Source organism: Lonchura striata, chromosome 22 (genome assembly GCF_046129695.1).
Source record: "Lonchura striata isolate bLonStr1 chromosome 22, bLonStr1.mat, whole genome shotgun sequence".
NCBI classification, from domain to species: Eukaryota; Metazoa; Chordata; class Aves; order Passeriformes; family Estrildidae; genus Lonchura; species Lonchura striata.
The window spans coordinates 4,183,820-4,205,933 of NC_134624.1; the positions used below are offsets into that span (position 1 = coordinate 4,183,820).

The window sequence follows — 22,114 nt, forward strand, 5'->3', positions numbered from 1 at the left end:
CTGCCCAAATTCTGGCAGTGAAATCCCCTTGCAAGGAGCAGCTTTGTCCCTGCTCCCCTCTCACCTGCATCTGCACTGCTCCTCGCACAGCCAGGGCACCTTAAATCCATCACCCTCTCCCACCTCTCCAGGCTGCAAAGTCACTAATTACCCTTGGCAGGGAACACAAGCAGCTCTGGGCTGTCCCTGATGGGCTCAGTCTCCTTACAGGTGTCATTTTCCCCGTGCTCAATGTGGGAAATGGATTTGTAGAAAATTCTCAAAACGTGACAGAAGGCTCACAGAGTGTGACTAAGGCATTTACAGCAGAGTGTGATTAAAGCTGATAGGCCAAGAAACACTTATAATCTATTGTAATTAAGAAATAGCTGGCTTCTGGTGTGAATTATAACATCTGTATTGTCTCACCTTTCACATGAGACTGAAAATGGAATAAAAGTTTTTAAAATGCCTCTCAGTTGTGCCATCTCTGGGCCAGAAAAGAGTATGATCTGACACCCAAGGTGCTGCTGAAGGCTCTGCTGCCCTCTTGCTCAAGTGGCCACAGAACAAATCAGGAAAAGTCACAGAGCAAAGTCAAATTTCCTGTTCTGTGGGAGCAGGAGCCTGTTCCAGCTCTGGGCAAACCCTGGGGTGCTTCTCTGCCCCTCTGAGGCAGAGGTTCCTGCACCGAGCCCTCTCCAGCTGCCCCCTGCTCTGCCTGGTGGCACACGGGGACATTGGGTGGGCATGGCAGGGCCACATCCCCTCCCCACAGCTGCCACCTCCTCCAGATCAGTGAAACGTAAACTTTAAGGAATTTAGAGATTTTAGAGGAGCTAAGATTTTAGTTAGAAATAAGCCTTACTAGAGTTAATTGAAATAATAATAATAAATAACGGCCTTGATGAAGTTAGGATTTTGTAGTTAACTAATAATTGATTGCTTGTCAGCACAATGTTTAATTAGCTGGGTTTATAATGAAGAATACACAAACTGACAAAGAGCTTTTAGGAACATCAGGCAATTGTGGGCCTCCTCTGTTCTGAAACCAATTGAAGACAAGGAATGGGAGTTCTACCAAGAGTTCATTTGTCATATTGGCATTGAAAAGGCAGAAAGGTCAGAACGAGGAAGACTTCATTGACTTCCTCATTTTGGGACCCCTCCCCATGGAAAAGACACCGACCCATTTCAAGGAACAAACCACGCATGCTGAATGGCTTTTGAAATGATTAGCATAGGAAGTGAGGGATGGGATGTACCAAAATGATGAATATGCATTTGTATTTTGGGTATTCAATACTTGTATGGCTAAAAGGGCTCTGTAATCACCTGGAAGCTGTGGTGTGGATTTGGGGAGTTATCCCACACACAATAAACACTCACTTTCTAACTTTAAACTGCTAGAGAGTTTTTGTCTGTCACAGTTGGATATCGGTACTAGATCAATATCCAGATTTTTTTAAATAAATCCCCAGGACACCCTGACTCCTCCTCGAGGAGCTCAGGCTTTCAGCAGCTCTGGCTGCCTGGAGAGCAGCAGCAGCAGCAGGGACAGGATGGTGCTGGCACAGCCCGGGGACACGGATGTCACTGTCACCTCAGGGCACTCCCTGGGATCTCCCTGCTGGTCCCCAGCCAGGGGCACGGTGGGGACAGCCCTGCCCTGACACAGCCCCAGCTGGCAGAGCTGTGTCCCTCTTGGCTGGGGACAGGGACACGTCCACAGCTGTGCTGTCTCCTGGCCCTGGTGCTGCCGGGGCAGGGGGAGGAGGACACAGCTCCTCATTTAATCAGTCAGTAGTGACTGGGCTGTCCTGCCTGGAGTGACCAGGCTGGGTGGTGGCACTGAGGGGGACAGAGGGTCCCTGTATGTTGGAATCTGAGCTATTGATGATTCTGAGATTGTAGAAAGTCTCTGTCTGTCAGCCCCGCTGCCAAAGCAGAAGCCATAATTGGTCTGTGCTGGTTTCCAGGTTGTTTATTCTGTTTATCTCTCACATGTTCTGCTGCCCTGCCCAGCTCTGTCCTGCAGGGCAGCGTGTGGGGCTCTGCCCTCAGTGGGATGTGACAAACATTAAATACCAGAAACTCCCTGGGCTGCATTTACAATAACGTGCCAATATCTGTCACCTACGTTGGACAGTGTGTCCCCAGCCTGAACCAACAGAAAAATGCCAACACCACAGTGAGACATGGAGGGCATGAAGAAGGAGAAAAAGGACAAGACACACCCAATTTCCTCCATCTTGTCCCCTTTGGACCCCTCATCTAGATCCCTAAAATTTTACTTTTGCACCCGTGCCACACTTAATTATTACTGATATCAAACACTCAGAGCTGGTAATTCATCCTGTAAGGTTGAAAACTCTTTTCCATGGGCAGAGATCACAGGCAGTGTCTCTGGGGGCTCTGTCCAGGGGGTTCCTGACCCCTGCCAGGGCAGCCAGAGGGAAGCCCTGCATTCCCACACCTGCACAGAGAACAGCCCCATGTGCAGCCCAGCCCCTCCTCAGCCTCCCAGGGCCAGGCAGGAGGAAGAGGAGGCTGCCCCAGGGGATGGATGCAGGAGCCAGGGCTGCTCCAGGGATGCCAACATCCCCAACCCCGCAGTGGGAGTGGCACTGGGCTCCAAACCCCCCCAGACACCAAAACAGAACAAAGCCCAGTCTGGAGGGAGGGGACAGCACTGGAGACACCACCCAGAGCCAGGGGAGGTTTGTTGGTCCCCCACAGCCACTCTGGGGTTTGTGCCACCCACCCCAGCCCTGGGCAGTGCCAATCCCTCACACCTGGCTGGACGTGTTTGCTCACACCTGAGCCAGCTTTGGGCAGGAGAGAGAGTGTAGTAAGCACATTTCTCTCACTCTCAGGATTTTTCATAGAGGTAGACAGAGAGAAATGAAAGAGAAAATAATTTCTATTTCTGCTCCTTGTTTTTTCCTATGTGGAATGTGTTTAGAGAATTGTTTACTTAGAGTGAATATTTAATTAGATTTTGGTGAAGACTGTTTGAGCCTGATGGCAATCCAATCTACCTGTGTCTAGACGAGAGAGAGAGTCACCAGTTGTGTTAGAGTTAAAAATAGAGTCAGAGAAAGTAGTAGGTAGTTTTAGTATCCTCCTTTTATATAGTATATTAATATATTTTAGCATATTTATAATAAAGAAATAATTCAGCCTTCTGAATTGAATCAGACATTGTAATTTCTTCCCACTGGGTTCACCTGCATTTCCATTAGGAGAGGGATGGGGGAAGGTGGGAAGGAAGCAGCAGAGCCAGAGCAGCCCACTGGAGAGCCCAGGAAAAGGGGCCATGAAGCAGGGAAATTTTGGTGTGGTGCCACCCAGGGATCCCAGCCAGGAGTGGCCTCTCTCCACCAGCCACGGGGACACTGCCTTGGCATCCTGCTGGGGAGGGACAGCCCCTGGCCAGCCGGTGCCACCGTGCCTGGGCACAGCAGGTTTTGGGGTAGCCAGCCCAGGCTCTCCCCGTCCTGAGAGGCCAGGGAGAAGGGGAGCCCTGCCCAGGAACCTCCTCCTGCCCCCTGACCCAGGTGCCAGCACTCCCCATCCCTGCTGGCACATCCCTGCTGGCACCTGCCTCATCTGGGGACCTGGCAGAGTCACGGGGCTGCAGGAGGAGCAGAGTCTGTGCTGGGCAGCCCTGGGCAGCTCGGCAACCACCTGGAGCTGCTGCTGGGACAGTGCCAGTCCCCTGGGCACCGCTGGCACCGCCTGGGCACCCTGTGACCCCGTCCCCAGCACTCACCTCTGCAGAAAGCCCAAGCAGCACCGTGTTTGGCCCTTACCAGGCAGCTCCCAGTGCTCCCAGCAAGGCTCCAGCAGCACCCTGGGGCTGGCCAGGGCTGCTCCCACCCTGGGGCACCTCCCAGCTCCAGCTGTGGTCACCCTCTGTGCCACCCCCACGGCCACAGCAGCGGGATGGGATCAGCACCCCCAGCCCCTGAGCAGAGGGAGAAAGCCCTGATGCTGCTCCCCCTCCTCAGGATGAGCTTCAGCAGGGGGCAGGGAGGGAAACTGAGGCACGAGGACGATGCCAGCTGGCTGGAGGAGGAGCAGGAGGAGAAACCAGGAGGACCTGGGTGACAATCTCATGGTCGTGGCTGGCACTGGGTTTCTTTGGCTCATCATTTTTTATCTGGGTGAGGCTTGGAAGGGCTGGTACCCCCTTGGGGCAGGGAGGTGCTGGGCCAAAATGAACATTGGGGTAAAACTGAGGTGCAAAACAGCCACTGATCACTCCATTTCCAGCAGAAATGGATTTGGGATGGTTTTTGCTGATTTTGGGGGGACTGACCCCAGCAGGGGCCACAAGCCAGCTCAGCATGGGGCTGCATACAGGCCAGTGGGGCAGATTTCTATGAATATGGGGGTTTTAACCAAAACTCATGCCTGGGACATCCAAAGGCACATTTTCATACAAATCCATCTTGTAAATATTTCTCCTGCTCCCGCCTCCATCAGCCCTGGAGGCGCTGGCAGTCTCGAGTGGCCTCTTGCCAGGACAGGAGCTTTAAAAATGCTTTTGTTTGTGCTCAGAGCAGGAAAAGCCACCAAGGTCCTGCTTGGCAGGTCACAGGGGATGTGGCCTTAAAGTTTCCAGCCTCTGCTCCCTGCAAGTCATCCTTGATGATTGACTGACCTGCAGATTTCCCCAGGTCAATTTTCCAGTTGTTTTGGGTGCAAAATAAACTTGAAAATGCAGCTCATCCCCTGCAACACTGCAAAACAGATTTGGTGATTTGGAGCCCTCACTCCTGGGGTGGGAGCTGTTGGGGCTGGAGGAGCAGAGGGAGTGGATTGAAAACTGGGGGAGGGCCTGGGTGGTGATGGGTGGCACGAAATTCAGTTGGCAGCCAGTGACTGATTCTGTATCCCAGGGGTCAATCCTGGGAATCCTGGCTCCAGTCCTGATTAACATTCACTGATCAGGATGATGGGGCAGAATGTCCTTTTGACAATTTTTTGCTGTTGGCACCAAACTGGGAGGGATGGGTAATGTGCCAGAGGGACCTGGACAGGCTGGGAATGGGGAGGCAGGAATCTGAGGTATTGATGATTCCCAGATTGTAAAAGTCTCTGTCTGTCAGCCCCACTGCCAAAGCAGAAGCCATAATTGGTCTGTGCTGGTTTCCAGGTTGTTTATTCTGTTTATCTCTCACATGTTCTGCTGCCCTGCCCAGCTCTGTCCTGCAGGGCAGCGTGTGGGGCTCTGCCCTCAGTGGGATGTGACAAACATTAAACACCAGAAACTCCCTGGGCTGCATTTACAAGAACGTGCCAATATCTGTCACCTACGTTGGACAGTGTGTCCCCAGCCTGAACCAACAGAAAAATGCCAACACCACAGTGAGACATGGAGGGCATGAAGAAGGAGAAAAAGGACAAGGCACACCCAATTTCCTCCATCTTGTCCCCTTTGAACCCCTCATCTAGAATCCTAAAATTTTACTTTTGCACCGGTGCCACACTTAATTATTACTGATATCAAACACTCAGAGCTTGTAATTCATCCTGCAAGATTGAAAACTCTTTTCCATGGCCAGAGATCACAGCCAGTGTCTCTGGGGCTCTGTCCAGGGGGGTTCCTGACCCCTGCCAGGGTCCCAGACAAATGGGAGGCAGGAATCTTACAAAGCTCAACAGCAAGGAAATAAAAAGTTCTGCTTCAGAGAGGGACCAGGGAAAGGCAGGAAAGACCCTGGGGGTCCTGGTGCACTCTGACCTGAATATGAGCCACCAACAAAGCTGATGGCACCCTGAGCTGCCAGGTGCTGCCTGAGGCTGAGGGAGGTGATGGAGGTGATGTTCCACTCTTAGAGATGCTCAAAAGCCACCTGGACGTGACAATCCTCTCTGGCTGACCCTGCTCGAGCAGGAGTTTGGACTGGGTGGCCTCACGAGGTCCCTTCCACCTCCACAGCTCTGTGGAGAAGGAATAGATCTTTCCCAAGAGCCCCCAGGCAGGGCAGCATCCCGTGGGTGCAGCCAGCCTGGTGTTATATATATAGATATAGATATAGATTATACAGATATAGATATAGATAATATATATATAGAGAGATATAGATGATATAGATATAGATATAGATATAGATATAGATATACATATACATATACATATACATATACATATATAGAGATATATACTTTTCTGACCTAGAGATGGGGCAACTGAGAGGCATTTCTGAGTCAGTATTTCTTATCTCAAAGCTTACATGCAAATACACACTATTGAAACCTCCTATCAAACTTCCAAAATGTCCCACAGATTCATTTCCCCCAGCCTGGGATGAGTTTTGGCAGGGCACGTCCATCCCCGCTCTGCTGAGGCTCTGCCAGCTCAGCAGCAGGAAGCACCTTTGCAAGTCACCACCTAAAAACGAGGGTAAATGGCCACGGTTCCTGCTGGGCAGGAGCCTCCGGCAGCCCGGGCTGCCCACACACACCAGGCTGGCACCGCTGGCATCCCGCAGCAAGGCTGGGAGCAGCCTGAGCCCTGCCCAGGGCTTTGCCCAGCCCCAGGGCTGCAGCCTCCAGCCTCCTCCCCCGGTGCCCACCGGGCTCTGACATCATGAGCAGCTCCCAGCCGCTCATTAGCAGGGTTAATATGCAAATAGCGGATGTTTCTGGGCAGGAAGGGTTGTGGGGAAGGCAGGGAATGCAGCCCTAACTTCCTGCTGAAACCCTCAGCCCTGGCTGCGGGATCTGCTCCTAATTCCCCGCTGGCAGAGATAATCTGGATGAGCCAAGGAATGGGGTGGTCATGCTCCTGACAAGAAATCCATCAAATCCTTACAAATCCACCTCAGAAAGGCATAAGGAAATCACCTTAAAATACTACAAGCTCAAAACCATTTTCCTCAAAGGGAATAGGGGCCATATTCCCAAATGCTCCTTTAAAGCAAACACGTCTGGAATGGAAGGATTTTACTGGAGTTACTGAATGCTGAGTAACTGCTCCAGCTGAGGAGAACAACAGGGTTTGGAGGGTGCTTAGGGTAGATTTTGGGGGTTAAATGTAGCCTGAGCTACCATGCTTGCAGGACTATAGATAGGTTTTAATTCCTGGTTATTTGCCATGCCTGGGAACAAGTCTGGGTTTCACAGCTGCCAGTCCCAAGGGAATTCCCAATGCTCAATTAGTTAAAATCAAAATGTGACTGCTGACCTGCAGAAGTATTCAGTACCAAAATCATTAGAGTTATGCTCCCTGGTGGAATAAAAAGGGATTATCCTGATTCAGTTCCTCCTCATCTCTTGCTCAGCTGAATGTTGAAATATGAAACTTTTTGCTTTTTTTTTTTTTTTTTTTTTTTGCTGCCACTTTGGCAAATGTGGGCACAGGGCAGAAATTTATCCCACAGATATATACAAATGTCCTCTGATTTATTAATCAAATCAGCAATCCAAAAGTATTTCCTCACCTAAGAAAGAGCCCAGATCCCAGGTGCACTTTGCTGGTGACAGGAGTTATCCAACAAGAGTGTTCTGACAGCAGGGAACAACACCTTTCCTCTGAGCTTGCCAGGTGCATGAGAGACACAAATTCAATTAAGCTTCACAGCAACCCCAGTGAGGCAGACAGGTGGGGATTAATCAAGGAATTAATTAGTAGAGAGAAGCCAAGTTAGAAACCAAATCTGCCATCAGTTATCTGCCCTGCCCTCAATACCAGGTTCTAGGATAAACAGGTTATTTGTAGGGTCACTTTAGAGCAGACCCCAAACCCAAAATGGGGTACTGGGAACAAAAACCTTGATGCAAATCCCAACAACTGCCCAGCTCCTCTTGGCAGATGTGGATAGCACTCACGACAGCATTCTCCAGGAGCCCAGAGCAAAGGCAGGTCTCTGTGCCCAGCTCTGATGATGCAAAAAGCCAAGCCCAGTTTCTCTGCTAACTGCAGGTGTTCCATTGAAAGAGGCAAGATGGAAAGGGGAAGGATAATTCAGACAGATTTGAGAGATGGAGAAGTGAAATGTGGATCCTGTGCCATGCTCACGGGTTGAGTTTACAGCAAATCCTAAAAATCAACCCCAACTCCCAAGCTGTTGCCTTGCCTAGGGAGCATTTCCTCTCTGCCTCCTGCTCTAGCCCTCATTTCATTCCCTCCTCTCCCACAGCTGGGGTCACCAAAACCTGAGCTGCTCTGGGTGGCCAAGGGACAGCCAGGGACCTGAACGTGGGTGATTTTCCCTTCTGCTGGGGTGCTGGATTCACACCTGCACAGAATCTCATCCTGAGGAAGAGAAAGAACACAAAATATTCACGGGCAGGAGATCCACGGCAATTTTTGCTGGACTTTCCCATGATTTATGACTTTAATTGCAAATCCTTCCCCTGCTCACCCCTTGCATCCAACAGGGTCTGGGTCTTCAGCAGTGTGAAAAGTCCCACGTTTGGAGATCCAGCCACCAGTGCAGGTGTCTGGTCAGAGCTTCCTTAGAGCCCAGGAGTCCCTGCCCACGGGAACAACCCCTCAGTAGCACTGGAGGAACAGAGAGAACCCCCAAAATCCTGCAGTGCTGCTCCCAGGAGCTCTGGCACAGAGCAGGAGGAGCAACCTCGGGGTCTGGATCTCCATCAGGCACCCCATGAGATCTCCCAGGAGTGTCTGGGCTTGCTCCTGGGCCCAGGAGGTGTGGAAGGAGACAGCAGAGCTGCCCAGAGCTGTCATCAGCAAACACAGAAACCAGGGAAGGGCGATGCCAGGGTGGGCACCCGCTCACACTGAGGGCAATGGCTCAATGCCAGAGGTGCCAAGACATGGCCCAGGACTGCACAGGACAGCAGAGAGCCTGCAGGAGGTCACAGCACACAGGAGAAAGCACCAGGAACCTTATCCATCATCTTCCCAAGGATCCTGATGCCGAGGAGCTGTGGCCACAGGCAGGTTGGTTCTCTGCATTCTGCCTCCACAGGACCCCTGGCAGCTCAAGGGGCCAAATCTTGCTTTTCACGTGCAAATACATGAATTTTGGGAGTCAGTGGCACACCTGCTGTGCTCAGCTTTGCATCACAGAACCATGGAATGTCCTGAGCTGGGAGGGATCCCAAGGATCACCCAGCCCAGCCCCTGTCCCTGCCCAGACCCTGCAAAATCCCACCCTGGGCATCCCTGGCAGCGCTGGCCAAAGGCTCCTGGAGCTCTGGCAGCCTCGGGGCCGTGCCCATTCCCTGGGCAGCCTGGGCAGTGCCAGCACCTCTGGGGGAAGAACCTTTCCTGCTCTCCAGCCTGAGCTGCCCTGGCCCAGCTCCAGCCGTGCCCTGGCTCCTGTCCCTGTCCCAGAGCAGGGATCAGTGCCTGCCCCTCCTCTTCCTCTGGTGAGGAAATTCTAGCTGTGATGAGTGTCCCCTCTGTCCCCTCAGTGCCCTCAGCTGCTCCTCACAGCTCCCTGTGGCAGCAGCTCCTGGCACAGGGAGTAGGCACAGCTTTCCCAGGCTGGGAGAAGATCTGGGAAAAGGATGAGAAACAATTCCTATCTCCACTTGCTGCACCTGCAGTTGTGAGCATGTGGAATGTGCCATGGAGATGTGTTTTACCAAAGGGTGATTTCTTAATTGGCCACCGGTGATGGTGTTTGGAATCAAGGACCAATTAGGTCAGACTGGCTGTGAGGGTGATGGTTTATTAATGAGTTTGTTATAATGAAGTGATTGATCAGCCTGCTGGAACCGTGGAGTCAATGGCAAACATCACCTGGCCAGGGACACTGTGCTATGACAGTTCCCCTCAAGGCCTTTCACCACCTCCTTTGGACACTCTGATGCTTCAGCATCTCTCTTACAACATTTCAATATCTTTCCTATCTTGTGGTGTCCCAAACTGCCCCCAGCACTGGAGGTGAGGCTGCCCCACCCCAGAGCACAATTGTGCCGCAAAGGAAGGAGAAAAGGCTGCACAGGAAAGGTTCCCCAGCACTCACTGCTGAGGGAGGATGATCAAAGAGCTGATTTTGGCTCCAAAAGTGTTTGCACCAGCAGGCCTGGGGGCTGGCTGGGAGCACAGCATCCTCCAAGCTGCCCTTGGCATGGAGGGCACTCATAACCCTGGGGTGACCAGGCTGTGCCAGGCTCCTGCTGGCAGCAGGACAGAGGGTGAGGAATGAGGCTGGCACAGCAGCACCAGCTCTGCTGGCAGGGACCCAGCTGCCCTTTTTTGGGAAGCAGATTTTCAGCCCATTCACCAGCTGGGGAGCACCTCCCTGGCCACTGGGCAGCCTCACATTCACCTGTGGCTGATCCAGAAATCACTTTGTGGTTGTGTTTGAGCACTGGGATTTCCAGCCTGGTTCCTGTGCCCATTGCTGCTCGCTGTGGCACAGCCCAGCACCTCCCCAAAATGCTCAGGGCTGCTGTGGGATCAGGGCTCTGTGTAAAGATGCTCTCAGGCTGCCCTGCACCACATCCCCGGGGATGAGGGGCACATCCCCGGGAGGGAACAGCCTGAGGGCATTTGACACTGCTGTTTTCAGACAGAGGCACCTTTGCTCTCCTGGTTTGGGCAGCCAGAGGTACCTGAGATGAGCCTGTCCCCTCCCTGTGCTCCTGGTGGTGGTGGCAGAACTGGCCTGAGCAGCTCAGGAGGTGCTGAGAGCCCCTCTGTCCCCAGCAGGGCCTCCTGAAGCCTGGCTGAAGCAGGGTGGCATTTCCTCAGTGTAGCCTTTAACCCTCACTTCAGTAAATTTGGGAGTCTGGCCCAGAGGCCCTGTCAGTGCTGATTATTATTTGCTAAGGACGGTGGCTCCTAACACAGGCAGCCTTTAACCCTTTGCTTTCCTCTGTCTTTCACTGCCCTTCCCAAAAAGTGAACCTTTCTAAATCAAGGGCTTGGTGAGAATTTTTTGTTGCTGCCTTCTGGCACCGTCATCCCCAAAGCTGCAGAATCCCAGCCCACAGCAGAGAGCTGGCAGCAAGTGGGTCCTTGCTTTTCTACCCAAAACTGTGACAGAACTAGCTGAGGGTGACAAAAATCCCCAAAGTCATGAGCTTTATTTCCCCCCTGGCAGCCATAGCCTGGCTTCAATGCCTACTCTGCAGAAAGCAAGCTTTAATATATACAATAATTTCTTAATGCAAGAGGCAGAGGATCTGTACTCTGAAAGAGAGGAAGAATTTTGAGTGGTAAAATGAAAACACCTCGGAATTGCTACAGAATTTGAAATGGGATTTAACAAAGCAAAGCAGAAAAAAAAAAAAAGCTACTTTTTGTTTAACTTGGAGGGGAATCACACAAACCATTAGCCACAAACTTGCCTGGAGAGCAGCAGTAGAAATTCCCTATCCCTGGGCATGTCCAAGGCCAGGTTGGACAGGGCTTGGAGCAATCTGGGACAGTGGAAGGTGTCCCTACACATGGCAGGAGGTGGAACAGGAGCTTTAAGGTCCCTTCCAACCCAAACCAGTCAGGAATTCTGTGATTTTATAATCAGAGCTGATCTGGATGTGCAGGGGAGGAATCAAGACCCACATCCTGCCCTCGAGCTCTGAGCATGACAGAGATTTTCTCACCCTTTATGTAAAAACCCTTCACCTGTTGCAGCCCTTCCAAACCCCAGCAGCGTTGGGGTGAGAGCCACGGAAAGCTTTGCCTTTAGAAATCATTCCTGTGAAGGCAGAATGTGAAGAAAGCACACAGAGAGCCCCGGGGGACACTTACCCTGTCCTCCCACGAGGGCCAGGCTGCAGGGCAGCGTGGCAGCAGCAGCTCCTGCAGGCTCCCAGGCAAGAAGGGATGGGCAGGAGGAGGCTCTGGGGCTGTCCAGTGCCTGGGAGATTGCAGCAGTGAAACTCCAGCAGCTCGGAGAACTGCAGGCAGCAGAAACAGCAGCTGGGTTTTGCTCAAAATGCCCCAAAAGCAGAAGCCTCTGGGCTCGGGGACTCTCAGGAGCCTCTGGGCTCGGAGCAGAGCGCAGCTGAGGATGGAGGTGAAGGGGATGTTTGGCCCTGCTGAGAGCAGGGTCCAGCCACAGGGGAAACGTCGAGGGGGGCAGAGCTCAGCAGGGCTGGGGTGAGCTCCCTTCCCAAACTGCTGGGCTGGCCTCCCTTCCCAAACTGCTGGGCTGGCCTCCCTTCCCAGCCCGCAGGTGAGCGTGCACAGCAGCAGTGCCAGGGGAGCTGGGCAGTCAGGGCTGCCAGCTGCTGCAGACACCAATCAATGTGGCAGCTGTGCCCTCCAGGGCAGAATTTGACACCAACAGGGGTTTGCCTGGCTCGAGCTCAGCTGCAGCACTGAAACCCAGCAGGTGTGGGTGCAGCTTGCCCAGGACGAGCTGTGGATGCAGGGCTGTGTCTCCAGGTCACACCAAATGCCCCAAACAAGCACCATGTGGTAGGTCAGGAAATGGGAATTTCTGAAAATGTCTTCCTAGGCAAAAGGAAATCCAGAGAGGGCTTTGCTGAGATGTTCAGAAGATGATCTCCAGTGTCTGGACTCCAGCAGATCCAAGCCCAACCTGTGAAACTGCCTCCACCTTCACTGACACCAACTCTGCTCTGCAAGGCAGGACACATCCACAGCTGAGGGTGAAACCCAGAGAGTGAAATCCTGGTGCTCCATCCCAATGAACTCTTTGGGACCTGATGGGAAGAGCCCCTGCAGGAAGGTCAGTCCATGGATGGTCCAAATTTGATGATTTAAAGCCTCCCTGAGCTCTCCAGTGAGCAGCCCCAGGGTGACCGGGGCTTTCACTGGCTCACAGTGACAGGGCTGCAAACTGAAATTCAAGCTAAAAGGGAAGTTTCTGACAGAAATGTGGTTTAGGGTGCAACCCACAGAGTCTATTTTGAGCAGAGCCAACAGCCCCCACAGCCTTGTGCCCCAGCTGAAGCCACACGAGGCAACTTCCCCCATTCCCCTCAGGGGAAGCTGCACATCGTGACCTGCACCTCCATAAAGTGCTGGTTCTTGGGGCTTTTTGGGGTGTTTTGGGGCATGTGCCTTCTTTTGGACCAAATACCCCAGCTCAGTGCAGTGGCTGTGCTGGTTTTGGGTCAGAGGCACTGCTGGTTACAGCACATGAGGGGGGTTTTGGGAATTCCTGTCCAGAGGCATTCCTTGTGTATTGTGACACCGCAGCCCAGGCTGTCCTTGCAGAGGAGTCTCGGGGGAAAGGTGTGGCCAGGGGTGCTGAGAGGTGCAGAGCCAGGTGCCCACTGGCCACCCTTGGCTGTGTCCTCCTCACCCTGGTCAGCCCAAATGCCATGGGGAAGGTGAGTCCTTACAGGATCTGGACCCAGCTTTGGGTTTCACCACTCCCTCAGGGCTCTGGGCCCACACCTCTGCAGACTGACGGGTCCTGGGCTCTCCACCACCACCAGCTGCCACCCCAGGGCACCTTCCTTGGGCAGGACTTTCTCCAATGGAGCTGCAGAGTGACCTGAATATAAAAAAAAACAAAAACAAACAAACCTACAACCATCCGAAACCAGGCTCTGGTTGGCAGTCCTGGGTTCCTCTGCACAAAGGATGAGAACATGAACATTTGTGCTGTAAATTCAGCTTTTATCCATACTGGGTTACCCCCAGATTCCAGCCAACACCTCCACTGGGTCTCAGGCTGGGAAAGGCAAAACCAGCAGAGACACAGAAGGGCTGAATGAGAACAGAGACAGTGTGAGTCCTGTGTATGTAGAGTTTATTGGGAATAAACAATATTATATTTGCAGGGATAAAACCAGCATGTGATCATCGGGGCAAGGCAGCCCTGGCCCTTCACCTTTAAGGTGCATCTCTCTGTCCCTGCCCAGGCTGTCTGTCCTGCTGGGGCTGGGAGCCCAGCGTGGTCCTGGGGCCAGCCCTACCCTGTCCCACTGCAGGAATTCATTCAAACCCTTTTTCCACAGCCAGAGCTCCAAACTCACCCAGGCTCTGGCAGAAGAGTGGGGAGAACATCCCCCAGACACACTCAGCTCCTGGATAGGAAACTCCCCCAGCACACAGGAACACTTCCTGAGTTTTTTCCCTCCTGGCATCTCCATCTGCTGCTGTCTCTTGTACCTGCATGGATCAGGACAAGGGAACAGCCCCAGTGTCCCAGAGCTGAGGCACAATTTCAACATTTATGCTGAATTACACAATTTTTTAGAATGTAATTTCACAATTTTACAGAATTTATGCTTTGAAATGTGCAGAAACTGTTCACAGCCGTTTCTGCCTCGTTTTTCAAAACCATCTCAACACAAGGCATGAACTCCAAGGTAGAAACTTCATCTCCTCTAGGTGAAAGCAGAGATATATATCCAAGTCACTGATCCAGCCTGCCTGGGAGAGAGGATTGGGAACTTCCAGCCCTGGATGACTGAACAAACACAGCATCAACCACCAGGAACGATTTGCAAACAACTGAGCAGCAGACAAATGTGCAAATGTACATGATGGCTACTTCTGGATAATGAATGCATAATCTATTCTGACTCCCCTTCCTATCTGCTTCTGGATAATGTGTCTGAGCCTGAGTCAGGCTCACAAATGGTTGGCAACGAGGAAAACAGGCTGTGTTTGAACCAAACATTATGTTCAGCAAATAAGGAGCAGTTTTGCCATGGGCAGCTGCTGTTAGAGCCCAATGTCAGAATCCTTCCGTGCTCCACGATTCCAGCTCTGTGGGCTGCAGGATGCACAACTGACTTTTGCCTCGAAAATCTGATTTTATGCCTAAACAGCAGAGTCTAAAGAGCATGACTGTGTTCCTTCCCCACCTATCTGCTCATTAGAAATGGCTCTTAACATTTATTTGCCTCAGCTGCTGGGAAGGCTCCAAAAATGCTAATTACAAGGCCATTGCAGTAAATTGCATTTGGTGACATAACTCTGAGTCACCGGTTCAGGACTTTTTCCCTCCTCTTCCCTGGAGCAATTCATTTAACAAAGGTGGGGAAAAGCAGAAAATAATTGGCAGGCTCTTAGTGCATGAGACTTAACAGGGAGCCAGCATTCCCAAAGTGACTTCTGGGTGTCCCAGGGGAGGCAGCTCCTCCTGGGAGTGGTGGCCAACTGGACACTGAAGGTTTTGCAGCCACTTTGGGACATGCTGCTGACTGGCCACGCAGTCCTGGAGTGGGAGAAGAGGAGCCTGAAACCACTGGGAGTATTCCCAGGAAGACTTCTGCCCTCCCTGCAAATTCCATTTTCCCCTGGGAAATCTGCTCTCCATCCACTCAGCCCTTGGGGAGTGTTATGTGTAGTAGATATAATTCACACTGTCTCTAGTATGATATGTGTGATATTGAATATTTGTTGGAGTATACACGTTTGTATTAGGATTCCCCCCACCCTTGCAGGCGAGGCTGGGTTTATATTTAAACTGATTTACAAATAAGAAGGTGCAGCTCGCCAGGAGATGGGGATGGGCCATGGCTGGAGAGATATGGGGACCCCAGGTGCTGATCATGGTGTGAATGACCCGGGATGGATCTCATGGAAATCCTCGGGCAGATCCATGGGAATGCAGCGTTCTGTAAACTTCATCAAGGGATTCACCAACTCCTGACACTGAATTGTTCTTCTTCATCACCAAAAAAGAAAATCTTATTAACCTATGGGCTCTGAATGGAAGAAAAGACTGATTGCTGAAATCTTGGCCTCAGGCGGAATTTTCCCTATAAAAACCACTTGTGTCAGGCTGGAGGTGTGTGGGCACAGAGGAAAACCTCTGCTGGGGCTGACTCCTTGTTGCACACCCAGGGCTGACCCCGGGCTCGGCTCTGTTCTTTCCTTGTGGCTGGCTAGATAGAATTTGATTGCAAAATAAATATTTTATATTTCATTTTAATTTGGCTGGACAAATTTTCATTTCTAACAGGAAGAAGAAAGAAAAGTCGCTGGGTGGTGTTGGGTGGTAAAGTCCGTGTCCCAGCTGGGGCTGTCCCCTGCTCCGCGGTGGCCGCTGCGCAGGCAGGGATGGATGCCCGGGAGGAAGGGGCTGAGCCGCAGGATGCCCGGAGGATGCTCTCGGTGAGGGAGGCGCTGCAGACCCGAGGGGGGCTGGCTGTGCCTCAGCAGCCTCCCCACGCCCCCAGCAGGTCCTGCTCAGGCTTTGCGGATGATCCTGCCCGGCTTCCTCCAGTCCCGGTGCCGCTCCCGGCGCACCGAGTGCACCAGCGGCCTGCAGAAGGACGAGGGGGCTGCCCTGGGGGTGCTGCTGCTGAGGAACAGAGCAAGAAGACATTGTTGGGGAAGAGAGAATATGATTATATATGATATCAATATGATTCCATGGCAAAAGATTTAGAAAATACAGAGATTGAGATGGTAGCAAGTTTTGAGATACCAAACCTTAGTTATGAACAAGTAGAAGACAAGAGTACAGCCAGGATGAGGACAATCCCCCCTTACCTACAGGGAGGTCCAAGGGTCAGATGAACTGTTCTATCTCACCCCAATGTGTGCTTCATCCACACCTGTAACCTCCCCTGAAGCATCAGGAGTCTGTGACCACTGGCCCAAGTCTTGTTCCAGCCCACCTTGAAGCCCTTGACAAGGAGTCCTGAGGAGCCAGACACTCCCTTGGAACTTCTGTTCTCTTGGAACTGCCCCTCTCCTGGAGCATCCTCTTGGATCCTCTTTTATCTCCCTCTGCCCCCTGCCTCTCCCTGCCCCCACGCCCTGGGACCTGCCATGGGTCACCTCTGGTGACTCCAAGCAGGGCCTTCCACCCTCTCTAATAAACCAGATATTCCAAGAGCAGCTTCAGAGATCTCTGGTCTCCATCCACCCAAACCATCCTGGAGCCCAGCGTCCCCGCAGACATTGTTACTGCCTGGGGCACACCTGCACCCATGGGGGCTCCTAAAAGGACAGGGAGTTTTGGTTCAGCACTGCTGCTGCCGAGGGATGGAGTGCTGGATCCTGCCCTGGTGCTCAGGGTGGGCAGAGATTCGGGGCTGAGCCTCTCCCAGGGCTGTGCCCCTGCTGGGTGATGGGAACCTTCCCTGCCCCGGCTCCTGGAGGTCTTGGAAAGAGCTGCTGAGCTACAGGTGCAGCTCAGAACCCCCTAAACACAACCCCATAAACCCCACAAATACTCAGAGCCCCCAGGACCGTCCCCTCTGGCTGGGGGCCACAGAAACCAACCCCCTTCAAAAGCTCCAGTATCCTTGAGCAGCTTTCCTTCAAACCACTAAACCAAACAATGTGCACTCCTGGCACTTTTTGGGATTTTTGTCACCCTGGGTTCTCTCAGGGGGTGATCTGGGAGTGAACCAACATTCCATGATCCAAGCACACCCCGATTCACCACCCCACATGCAGGTGGGACAGTGCCACAGAGCACAGGAGCAGTGGGATTCTGCTCACCTGGAGCTCCTCTGGGATAGCTGAACACTCAGACCCACTTGCCCTGAGCATTTCTCCACTCCCTGGGCACTGTGTCCAGGCTTTTCTCCCCTCCCTTTTGGCTGACACCTTCAGGTTCCCATCTAGATTTGCAAAGTTGGCAAAGGACTGGCACAGCAGACGTGCAACCCTGTGCTGCCAGCGCAGAGGGTGATGTGGGCACAGCAGGGTCTGTTGGAATTTGGGGTGATATTCACACGGGGTGTCACAGCCCCTTCCCATCCCTGCCAAAAGGGCTGCCCACGGTGATCTCTGGTGATCAGAGACCTCTCTCCTTTCTAGATCCTGCTCAGGCACTTGTCCTGTGATCCCCAGTGGCTTCATCAACAAACATTGTCCAGAGGAGGCCACGGAGCTGCTCCAGGGCTCCCCTCTGCTCTGGAGCCAGGCTGGGAGCTGGGGGTGCTCACCTGGAGAGGAGAAGCTCCAGGGAGAGCTCAGAGCCCTTCCAGGGCCTGAAGGGGCTCCAGGAGAGCTGGAGAGGGACTGGGGACAGGGGATGGAGGGACAGGACACAGGGAATGGCTCCCACTGCCAGAGGGCAGGGATGGATGGGAGATTGGGAATCGGGAATTGTTCCCTGGGAGGGTGGGCAGGCCCTGGCACAGGGTGCCCAGAGCAGCTGTGGCTGCCCCTGGATCCCTGGCAGTGCCCAAGGCCAGGCTGGACATTGGAGCAGCCTGGGCCAGTGACACTGTGGGGGCAGTGAAATGATCTTTACAGCCCCTTCCAACCCAGGCCAGCCCGGGATTCTGGGTGGTCCATGGAGGAAGGGCGAGCAGGGACCGGGGCTGATGAATGGAGCAGGGGCGGAGGAGCCGCCAGCCACTCCAGGAGAGGAGGAAGACGAGCTGTGGAAAAGCTGTGAATGTGAGAAAAAGCTGCCTCACAACAGAGCCTGCTACTATTCAACAGCCACGAAAGGAGGAAGAGCCCTGAAATCTGCCTGGGCTGAGGCTACAGCCGAGAGAGAGCACTCTCCTGTCCTAATTCCTAATTAGCTGGCTGTTTATAACTGGATTTCCTCATTGGTTTTGATGTTAATTACCTTCACCAGGCTGGGGAGGTGGCGCTCAGCCCAGGGGCAGGAGATGGAGCCTCACCTCTCCAGCTGGCCCAGCTCCAGGCTGTGCAGGAGCAGAGTGCCCTCCCAGCCAGCCCATCCACGGAGCTCTGCCTTGCTCTCACCTCAGGGTTCTCTTCCAGGAAGGATTTGGGGGGCTGTCCTGGCAGTTCTGCAAATCCTACAACCCCTGAGTCCTGGAGTACACCAGCCCCTCCTGGCTGGAGATGGCACCAGCCCTGGGGATGGGATGGGATGGGATGGGATGGGATGGGATGGGATGGGATGGGATGGGATGGGATGGGATGGGATGGGATGGGATGGGATGGGTGTCCCAGCTCCCTGTTCTCGCACTGGAGCAGGTGCTGTGCTGGTCCTGGCCTGGTGCAAGGCATGAGGAAGCTTTTCCCCACTGCTGAGCCACAGCTTGAGCTCCGTGGACAGCCAGGCTGGAGATGTGGCAGCTGTTCCTGAGCACTGTCTGAAGCCAGGACCAAAGTGAAGGATGAACATCTGGCTCCAGCTGTGCTGTCTGGGCACTGGAAACCTCGTGGGCTCGTCAGTCAAGAACACCTCACATTACTGCAGCAGGGGTGTGTGAGACCAGGCTAGGCCAGAACCAGCGAGTCCACACGGGACAGCCCTCATTCCACGGAAAGGATCCCAGTTCCTCCTGTGATTCTGCTTCACCTGTGGATTATCCAGGTGATCCACACAGACCTGGTGGCTCTGCTTCCCAGGCTGGGGGCAGCTGGAGGAGCAGCAGGAGCAGGGCTGTGACAGCAGGGTGGGCTGCACACCCAGCTCCGATGGAGAGGGCTGGGATGTCCCCAGGATGTCTCCAGGATGTGGAGCCCTGCACAGATCACCCAGCGTGGTGCCACATCCCAAAGGAGGCTGGGGGAGGTGGCAGCTCTTGGGGATTTTTGGTTTTGACGGGGCACCTAATTCTCTTTAAAAAACCCCAGCCATGCAACGTTATTCCAGCTTCTTGATGCAAGTCGTTTGGTGGCTTTGAGTAACCCAAATAACTCCATTAGGTTTTCTCTCTGGCATCAGGGTGCCCCGAGCTCAGTGCAAGTTGTGTCCCAGTTCCTCCCTGCACTCTGCCTTGGAGACAGAGAGGAAATCTGCCTCTGACCTCGATCAGAACCCAGCCAGCCCCATCCCTTTCAAGCTATTTCTGTGCTGTATCCACCCGTGGCAGTGTTCCCAGTGCTGATAATTCCACTTGCACAAGGTGCAGCTGAGCTCTGCTGGTCTGGAAATCCAGCCAGGGTTTGTATTCCTGAGCTGTGGGTGAAGGGGCTGGGAGCTGCTGATTTCCAGCCAACCATGGGTGCATCCTCACTGCTTTCCCTGGGGGTTCCATCGATGGAGCCACCTCTGGGGTTGGTTTGTGCAGCACCAGGCACAGCAGGGCTGGAATTGTGGCTGGGAGTGATGCACATCAGAGGATTAGGATAAGGACTGAGCCGAGAGCTCTGTGCACTCGAGCCACAGCAGCCAGACCTGGAGCAAACTGGGTCACGGGCACATTTTTAGGTCCAAAGCTCTGAGGGGCTGTTGTGCCATGGCCTGAGGTGGATTTTGGGGTGTGATTCCCTAATCCCAGGGCTGATGGAAGATAAGGAATATCTGATGTCCAGATACTCTTCCTGATAACACCCCAACCAAGCCAACCATGACCCCAAACACTGTTGCATGTGCACAGCACGTAAATAATGTTTGCAGGAACAGATCTGAATTTTAAAGATATGCAGCATTTTTCCTTAATTGCCCTTATTTCTCCAGCTCATTTTTGTTGTTGGGCAGAAAACAAGGGATTGGTGTAGTGGGCACAGCCCAAGGAGTGGGAGGAGACAGAGAGATAGTGACATGCACAGTAGTGATTTAACATGAAATACTCTGATTGCAAGCAGTCTCTGGAGGTTTGTGCCTCATTGATGAATATCATGCATGAAGCGTAGCTCCTTGTGCTACCCACATTTTTCTCTTCCAGGTCTGCTGATTGGGAACCTGAGTCACAGCAAATATGCTGAGTTACAGCACATTTCCACTGGAAAAAATCCCAAAAAAATCCCCAGGCAAATGACAGGCGTATTTATCTGCAAGTGTGTCAAATGCACTGGATGCTCAGACAATGCAGGCTCAAAGGATTAACAGACCTTAATTCCCCCCTCAGTGCATAATGCCAGCAGATGAGACAGCCACAGACACATCTCTCAGGACCGGTGGATGCACACAAAAACAATCCTCCCCATCCAAACATCCCCGATGTGCCCCTTCGGGAACAACTCACCCGGAGGACCACACCGGACCCGCCTGCTTCTTGGGCTTGGCCATCTGCTTCTGGTACTCCATCCAGCCGCTCACCAGCTCGTGCAGGATCATCACGTAGAGAAGGAAAATGAGAATCCTGGGATCCATTCGCGGCACCTCGGGGTCTGCTCCATCGGCTACGGGTGACATTTGCTCGGGGCGAGCCGCTGCTGCGGCCGGGGCTGCGGGAAGCCGCAGGGATGCGCTGAGAGCGGGCTGGGCTCCGTGCGGGGCGAGGGAGCGCTGCGGAGATCCCGGGGCTCAGAGCACGGCGCAGGCACAGCCCGGAGCCCCCCCGCGGGCCGGGCACATCCAGCCCGATCCCCTCGGGCCGGGCACATCCAGCCCCGATCCCCCCGGTTCGGGCACATCCAGCCCGATCCCCCCGGTTCGGGCACATCCAGCCCGATCCCCCCGGTTCGGGCACATCCAGCCCGATCCCCCCCGGGCAGGGCACATCCATCCCCGATCCCCCCGGTTCGGGCACATCCAGCCCGATCCCCCCGGTTCGGGCACATCCAGCCCGATCCCCCGGGCAGGGCACATCCATCCCGATCCCCCCGGTTCGGGCACATCCAGCCCCGATCCCCCCGATTCGGGCACATCCAGCCCCGATCCCCCCGGTTCGGGCACATCCAGCCCCGATCCCCCCGGTTCGGGCACATCCAGCCCGATCCCCCCGGTTCGGGCACATCCATCCCGATCCCCCCGGGCAGGGCACATCCAGCCCGATCCCCCCGGCTCTGGCCGGGCACATCCAGCCCGATCCCCCGGCTCTGGCCGGGCACATCCAGCCCGATCCCCCGGCTCTGGCCGGGCACATCCAGCCCGATCCCCCGGCTCAGGCTCTGGCCGTGCCCGCTCCGCTCGCAGCTGCCCGCGGCCGCGGCCGCTCCTCCCGCGGCTGGAGCGAGCCCGGCTGCCGTGGCCCAGCCTGGCTGCCAGGGATAAATCAAACCCCCGGGGATCCTCCGAGCTGGCTCTTCGCAGTGCCTCAGGATTTGGGGCTGCACCCAGCTAATCTTGTTTAGGAGTGTTACTGAGTATTTTGCAGCTGGGATATTTTTTTTTCTCCTGCTGTTTTCTCACTCTCTTGTTTTGTTTTCCTCGCTGTTATCCCTTACCTGAAGCTTCAGCTGCTGTTTTCCTGGTGGGAGGCTCTGACAGGCTCCTGATGTGCAGGAAAGCTGTGCCCACAGCATCCAGGATCCCCAAACCACAGCCCCTTGACCTCCTTCCCTTAGAGTGGAGGATCCAGCTGACATTTGGTTGTGTCACCAGATCACAGAATCCCAGACTGGTTTGGGTTGGAAGAGACCTTAAAATTCATCTTGTTTCACCCCTGCCATGGACAGGGACACCTTCCACTATCTCAGGTGGCTCCA

The 22,114-nt window shown here is 53.8% G+C and overlaps 1 long non-coding RNA gene across 1 annotated transcript; it reads right to left on the reverse strand.

Moving 5' to 3' along the window:
- Positions 1-15,764: 15,764 nt before the first annotated feature.
- On the reverse strand, positions 15,765-21,875 carry LOC144247412 (uncharacterized). The gene is made up of 3 exons (XR_013341120.1): positions 21,854-21,875; positions 20,710-20,972; positions 15,765-16,154 (listed from the first exon to the last, which is right to left on the reverse strand). It is a non-coding gene; the product is annotated as an uncharacterized LOC144247412 (long non-coding RNA).
- Positions 21,876-22,114: the final 239 nt, after the last annotated feature.